Here is an 8,742-nt window from a genome sequence, read left to right on the forward strand (position 1 = left end):
TATCGGCAATTAAGAAATGCTATAAACAGGAAGTGCAAACTGGCGAAAGAAGAGTGGATTAAAGAAAAGTGTTCAGAAGTGGAAAGAGAAATGAACATTGCTAAAATAGACGGAGCATACAGGAAAGTTAAGGAAAATTTTGGGGTACATAAATTAAAATCTAATAATGTGTTAAACAAAGATGGTACACCTATATATAATACGAAAGGTAAAGTCTATAGATGGGTGGAATATATTGAAGAGTTATACGGAGGAAATGAATTAGAAAATGGTTTTAAAGAGGAAGTTGAGGAGGATGAAATGGGAGAAACAATACTGAGATCTGAATTTAAGAGAGATTTGAATGGCAGATAGGCTCCTGGAATAGACGGAATACCTATAGAATTACTGCGCAGTGCAGGTGAGGAAGCGATTGATAGATTATACAAACTGGTGTGTAATATTTATGAAAAAGGGGAATTTCCGTCAGACTTCCAAAAAAGTGTTATAGTAATGATACCAAAGAAAGCAGGGGCAGATAAATGTGAAGAATACAGAACAATTAGTTTAACTAGTCGTGCATCAAAAATCTTAACTAGAATTCTATACAGAAGAATTGAGAGCAGAGTGGAGGAAGTGTTACGAGAAGACCAATTTGGTTTCAGGAAAAGTATAGGGACAAGGGAAGCCTCAGATTAATAGTAGAAGGAAGATTAAAGAAAAACAAACCGACATACTTGGCGTTTATAGACCTAGAAAAGGCTAAAAAGATAACGTAGACTGGAATAAAATGTTCAGCATTTAAAAAAATATAGGGTTCAAATACAGAGATAGAAGAACAATTGCTAACATGTACAGGAACCAAACAGCAACAGTAGCAATTGAAGAACATAAGAAAGAAACCGTAATAAGAAAGGGAGTCCCATGACAACATGGGACTCCCCCATGGATCTTGCTGATGAGACTATTGACGATTCAGTTTTAGAAAATATTGAGGATAATATTCAGAATGCAAAATATATGATACTCGACAAGTGTAAAGATAACGTTTTAGATAATCGTCAACATAAAATATTCAATGAAATTGACAGTGCTAGTAGTGATGGATTCAGTAATGACAAATCATTAGTATTTGAACATGATATAAAAATTAATAATAATGATGTAAGTGATAGATTAGTGGAGTGTAATAAACAAAATATTAATGACGCTAAGAGATATACTTGTAATCATTGTGAAAAAACATTCCAAGTCAAAATATAATCTTAAGTATCATAATAATATTCATATCGAAAAAAAAAGTTACCATTGTACAATATGTCAAAAATCATTTTATCGGAGAGGTGATTTTAACAGACATTTTTCTTCTCATATGGGTGAAAAAAGATTTAAATGTAACACTTGTGGAAAATCTTTTAATAATAATCGTAATTTGCAGAGACACCTTCTAATTCATATAGGGAAGAAAAAAGTTACATGTAATATTTGTTTACAGTCTTTTAATAGGAGTAGTACTTTAAAGAAACACCTTGCAATTCATAATAGTGATAAAAAACATTCATGTAATATTTGCTTTAAATCTTTTAATCAGAATGGATTATTAAAGATACATCTTTCCACTCATACTCGTGAGAAAAAGTACTCGTGTAATATTTGCCTGAAATCTTTTGGTCAGAGGTGTACATTTATCTACTCATGACAATGAGAAAAGTTTTTCATGTAGTATTTGCCTGAAACCTTTTAGTCGCTGTGATACTTTGAAAAGACACCTCTCTATTCACACTGGTGAGAAAAAATTCTCATGTAATTTTTGTCAAATGTCATTTTTTGAAAATTATCGATTAAAAATACATCTTTCTGTTCATACTGGTCAGAAAAGATTTACATGTGATTTTTGTGATAAGTCTTTTAATAGAAAAGATAGATTTTTAAAACATATTGATTTTCATAATGAAGAAACGAATTGTGTAAAATTGTTTTCATAAGATTGTATACATATAATTCACCCAAGATTAAGATATGATGCATGATTTAAAATTAGTTATATTTTTTTATTTTAAATAAATTTTCGTATGAAATTAGTGTTTTATTTATATATAAGTCATTCATCTTGTTTCTACGAGTTATTTATTAAATTTATTTCTACTCTAATACATACAAATTCTGTTCAAAAACTAGCTGTAGGCCAAGGAAAAAATAATTTCCTTAACCCAGTCTTCCATTGCTGGAAGTTCTCCTTTGGTAACGTTGTTAATTGTGCTGTCACGTTTACTTTTGTCCTCTCAGCCCTCAAATTGGAACACTTTCATAGGGTTCTTTACCTTGGGAAAGAATCAGAAATCATATTTGAAAAGTAAGGAGCCCACAAAACCGAAAGAAATTTTTGCTTGGCAAAGAAATCATGAATTGGACACTAGGAATGGAGAGAAGCATTGTCATGATGTGACAACCTGAAGTCCAGTTTCTTACAATGAATTGTATCTTAGTTTTACAAATAAATCTTAGTTTTAATGCTATTTCACTAATATTTTAATGTCCAAGAAGGAGCCTCGTGTTATTATTTTGACTCAGGTGATGATAACGGAATAGCGTTTTTCGCCCCCCCCCCACCCAAAAAAAGAGTTCTGCATTAGATTATGAAGTAGCCATTGTTGTTAATACATAATGTGATGTGTGTTCATAAAGTCATGGGAACATAAATTTTTGTTTGTACATCATATTACATTGTATGTAATGTTCTGAGAATGTTTTTGATTTTATGAAAATATTTATTTTTTTATTAAATACTCATTTAACACTATAATGATATGACCTTTTAATTAATTTCTATGATAAACCTTTTTTAATTTTATAATTATCTTTATTTCTGATTTTCCGAATTTACTCTTGCAAAAAGTCAACCCAGGTAATCGGTGTTTTTCTGTGTGTGTTTGTGTATATATATATTCGCACTTCTACAGTCTATATAAATTATATATTAATGTACTTGAAAATCTTCTAGAACAACTCTGACAGTTGGTAACAAATAAAAGCCATTTAATAATAACTTGTCTTCTTCTTAAAAAGAAAAAAACATGTTCTAAATGAAAATTAATGACAAACACATAAATATGAATTACTCTATTTTGCGGTTTCAAAATGCTATTGAATAGGTTAGAACCCCAAATAGATCACAAAATAGGAAGTATCAAGGACGTTTTTGAAAGGGACAATCATTTCTGGAACAGATACAAAGTTTCTAGTTGATGTAAAATACTTCTTTTTTTCCTGTTTAGCCTCCGGGAATTACTGTTCAAGTATAACTTCAGAAGATGAATCAGGATAATATATATGAGTGTAGTTTTTTACTGTCTCAGTTCGACCATTCCTGAGATGTGTGGTTAATTGAAACCCAACCTTCAAAGAACACCTGTATCCACAATCTAGTATTCAAATCCATATAAAAATAACTGACTTTACTAGGACTTGAATGCTGATCTAAAATACTATATATCCAGGAACAAACCTATCTTTTATCAAGTTTCAGAAAACAGAGTGACGACTCCTTTTCAAACTTTTGAGAGAATACAGGGTTGACTGGAAAACTTTAAATCACATTAAACTCACAATCATAGTCTAAATTTAAATTTATGGAAAAAATAAGCAAATCTTTTCTAGCCACAACAAAGTTGAAACAATATGATGCACTGTCATTGATCCTCTTTAATTTGGTTTTGGTAGATGAATGATATGGGTTCAGGAATCGAATCCAAAAACTGAAATGTCAAAATAAGATGCCTAGTCCTTTTGATAACCCGGCTGTTTTACTTGAAACAAAGAAACATACAGTTAATAAAGATAACCCAAAAAAACAGGCCTACAGGTATACTTTTCCAAGTTGAAAATCAAGTTGAACATCAACTCATTAACAATAACGACAATAGAGATTAAATACAGAATGATAAATGTCACAAACTAATTTTAGTAACCAGGAGAGATTATAAGCAGAATAGATAAATCATCAATTGAAAATAGAATATTAAAACTGAAGAAGTCTAGATTTATCACCAAAAAAAATCTAAAATAAGAAAAATCTCTCTAAGATCACAAAATTAAGATGTATGCAACTGTACCAATACCAGTAATCGTATATGGCACTGAAACATTGCACCTAACTGACCTTGAATAATTGTTCAAGATCAAAAGAGGATTACTGAGCAAAATCGATGGTCCATAAGAACTGAAAAAAGGTACAGACTGAAATCTAACAAGAATATTACTGATATCAAGAAACAGGGATGAAGAAAAGAAGGTTAAATTTCTTGGAGCATACAATTGGGATCAATCCAAATAGATTAAATAAGTAATGAGCTATGGAACGTAAATTACAAATCAAATTACCTGAAACAGATTGAAGGTGACTTTCAAAGGATAGGCTTGAAAGAAGAGGACTGTTGTGATTGAGATAATATCTGAAGAATAATTTACAGTATAAAAGTTCTTGTGGCAGAAGAAAGAAAAACAGGAAGAAAATGGACAGATGAGCAAAAACAAATCCAAGCCAAAAAAAATGAGAAATGTATATAAGTGATACTTGTGTGGTCCTAAGTTTGTCTTTTTACGTAAAAAAAAATTATCTTCGTAGTCTTGCTGGATGGTGAGTCATCATATGACAAGGAGTAACTCCTTGTCATTACTATGATGTTACTAAAAGGCTTCGTGTAGAAAAATTGTGCCTTTCAACTTGATACAAAATTTAGAAATTCTTTGTCATCCTTTTTACTCTTTGTACTGATATTATTATATGTAGTTCACCAGTCTGTAGCAGTTCTTTCAATTTCACACAAGTCTTTTTTTATTTCTTACTTATTTAAGTCAGCTGGTAAGAATTCATGTCAAAAAAATTTTTATTCCTTTTTTTATTAATGAAACTTGCTGCTTCCACATTAAAAATTTGGGAGCTTCATCGTCAGCATAGACTACATTCTTTTTTTTTAACTTAAAACTCCTCCAGTATTTTCCTAATAATTTAAATGTTCCATGTTCTTTAAGAATGTTGTCATAATTTGGTGTTAGAATATTCTCTTATGTGACGTAAAATCTTTCTATTCTGCCAAATACATAGGTAGTATAAAACTTTATCCACATAAAGGGAAAATTTATTAAATTTAATTAAAAGCTACATTTTGTTGATATAATCAAGTAAAAAATCTGTAACAGTTGAATTCTTTTTCTGACTCAAAGTGGCATCTGAGAAGAATTTCAGTTTCGTTGTAGAAGAAATACTTTTTGCTCTGAAAAAAGTAAGTGAACATTTTTAAATTGCAATGAAAAATTAGTAATTGAAAAAAAAAGTAGTGTTTGGAAAGTAGCATAATATTTTATGACTGGTAAAACATGGTTGAATTATTACAAAAGAAATTTTTTTTAAATATTCATGATATAAATTGTAGGTGTAATATGTAAGACAGAAAATTCCTTTTCTAAGCCATTTCTTAAAAAAAGGGCCCTTGATGTTTTTAAGGAAAAGTGACTTCAAAGAAAAATACTGAAATAGGCATTTTATTTCTTTTAAAACAATGTCAAAGAGAAGCAACTGCAGTAAAAATGTAAATTAATGGGTTAATTACACACCAAAATTGTCAGAATACTTTTCTGGAAATGTTTTTAATGCAGACAAAACAAATGCTTTTATTGGAAAAAAGCATTATTGCATTCAAAAAGTTTAACTTATATTAAACAAAACAGTGCAGTATAGAAAATAAGTTTTATTGTCATAAAAGGTTTTAACAAAAATATTTTTCAAAAAATACAAAAACATCTTGCAGCATAAGATTTTGTGAAAAAAAATATTCTTCAGAAAAGAGAATGGATTGACAAAGCATGTAGGTCATCACAAAAAGTATTGTTGGTAATTGCTTCAGAAAAACAGAAGTCTGTAAGGAGACAGAGCTACCTGAATCAAAATCAGCTACATGATGACTTAAGAATTTGAAAGTTATTTTAATTCACACAATAGTTTTTAAGATATTCAATGTAAAACTCAAAATTCGGTGTCAAAAAACAAGGTTTTTTTTTAGGTTTGTAGAACAATAGCTTTGTTAAATGACTAATAAATGCGGAATATTTAGTAACAAACCAGAAAATTTAATTCTGAGAAAATTAATATAAATACACCCAATAAAAACTTTTAAAAATTTATTTTTTATTGATGTAAAATAGACAGAACATCATATTATTCTTTCTGTACTTAAAAACCATTTATTTTAAAAACCAAAAAAGTTAATTACTGAAAATAATTTTAAAAGAAACTCAAACTTTATAAAACAATATTTTATCTATGTATAATCAATAATTTACAGAGGTAAAATGAAATAAATACATAAAAACTAAGTTGGAATGTACGGGAATGTGTACTGGAATGCATGGGAAAGCTGGTAAACAATGCAAATTGTGTACTTTGTTTGAATCTGTTGTCATAAATTATCATACAGATTAAAGAAGTGTAGTTTTATCCTATCATAGTGTAAAACCACTACGATGGCCATTTCAATTTTCTAACAAGGAATATGCCAATGTAAGTTTTGTTTATGGATTTTCTAATGGAAATTAGAAGCTGCTCAACATGAATATTAGGAGAGATTTCCTGAAAGGGAAATTCCAAATATAAGCATTTGATCTTCTCCATTATCTCTCACCACTGAATTTAATCATGCACATAACTAAGTTTTCATTAAAATTAGAACTCCATTTTAAGTATACATCGAATATTAAGCTAATTATTTAAAAATTTATCATATAATAAATATTATTTTTAAAATAATATTAACAAAAAACGTAAAATAATTAGCTTAATATTTATCTTAGAAAAAGCTTTGGTAAAATGTACTTCCAATAAAACTGTATGTATTGTTATCTAACGTACTGATGTATAGTTAAATGGAGAATAGATTTCATGAAAGCATTATTAGTTCAAGTGCATGATTTAATTCGGTAATGACAAATAACAGAGAATACAGTAAAATTCTAAATGCAGGATTGCACTGAGAACTTGCGGTGCTATTCAGTTATTCTGATATGATTAATGTTGCTTGAATATCTGTTGTTAATATGTTAAACTGATAAAAGAGTAATTTAAATATAAAAAAATTAAAGCAATTTTGGAGTCTCTTCATTACAGTACAGCAGCTATAACGGAGCTTGTTCAATCAGGATAGAAAGATTTGGATAACGTTGCAAGAAGAAAGGTCAAACGCGCTGACCAAACCGTTAGAAGCAAAGTACGTACTAAAATTTATGTTTTTTAAGCAAAGAATTGTAAAAAAATTATGTAAAATTTCCAGGTTTTTATATTTATGAATATATCTTTGCTTAAAATTATTTTGAGAGAGATATATTTATGTTTTTAACATAAATATATCTCTATATTATCTCATATTATATCTCTTTTAGTAACTATGTATAGAAAATTGGCCTCTTTCCTAAATAGCAGTAAGGATAAAAATAAATCTTTCAAAACAGCAGACACTTTAATATTAATTTATGAAGACAAAGACTAAAATTTAGGATACAAGAACTGTGTAAAAGAAAGAAAGAAGATAGAATTAAGGGGAATTTGACAATTTTAAGTAAGGGAGACCAATATTGCTAGATAATTTGGTTCTAAAATAGATTAATTAGATACAAATTTTAGTTAAATGTCATTGAAGAATAGGCTCAATCAGGAAACTTCAGTAACCTCAGGATTTCAATTTTAAATATATTCAGAAAAATATTAATTGAGAAAGAAAAATAAACACCTTTTTGTTTAAATTTTAACATAATTAATATGTGTAATGTAGTTAAATTTTTGTTACCTCACTTTATTGAGATTATATTTTATTTAACACTAGTAAGCATGACTAGCCTGAGTAGGGAGTAAAAGTAGAAAGAGTACATCTAAGTCAACCATTCATTTCAGAGCTTTCTGGGACGATTGGTTTGGCTTTTTATTAATAGAGGTAGATATACATATATATATATATATCATTAAAAAATAAAGAATACCAGGGCATGTTTTACGAATGGAAATAAATAATTACTCCATGTTCATATAAACATAGATTAGTCAGGAATTATTTGAATATGGAATTTACAAACCAATGGATATATCACCAATGACCTATTATTTGTAGGGTCAAACTAAATCGTTATTATATGAAGAAAATTATAACAGATTTAGTGACTAAATTCTCAACAATGAAATTATATGAATCAGTTTGGAATACTATGTGGTTCTAAAAGTAGAAGCGAGAACGTAACAATTTTCAGTAATTTAAAAGAAACATATTTTTTAATGAAATGGTAGTCATGATGGAACGGAACGTTGAATTAAAAGATGTTAAAAATATAATCTTAATCAAATTTTTCGTTTCGTCATAATTAAAAAAAAGTAATAATGACTTCTCGATTAATAATATAATGCCAAAATTCTTACGAATTTTACTATTCAAGAACAAAGAAAATGAACGGCTTAGTCCCAAGTTGTACTAATTACATTGGATATCAGCTGATATTTATTTATTATCATTACCAACATGACAAAGCTGTAATACTATCGAAGACAATTTTTTTGTTGAGATATTTAATTTCAGATTAGTTCTTATTACAGTTATATTTATTTTAGGATAGTAAGTCTATATATTATTATAACCTCAACTAGTATTTCCTTGTTTTTTTCCTGAAAAATGTATTTTTTTCTTTGAAGGTTTGAAATTTTAAATATTTTTTTGAATATTAAGAAAA

The sequence above is a fragment of the Lycorma delicatula genome, chromosome 9 (genome assembly GCF_047948215.1).
Source record: "Lycorma delicatula isolate Av1 chromosome 9, ASM4794821v1, whole genome shotgun sequence".
NCBI lineage: Eukaryota > Metazoa > Arthropoda > Insecta > Hemiptera > Fulgoridae > Lycorma > Lycorma delicatula.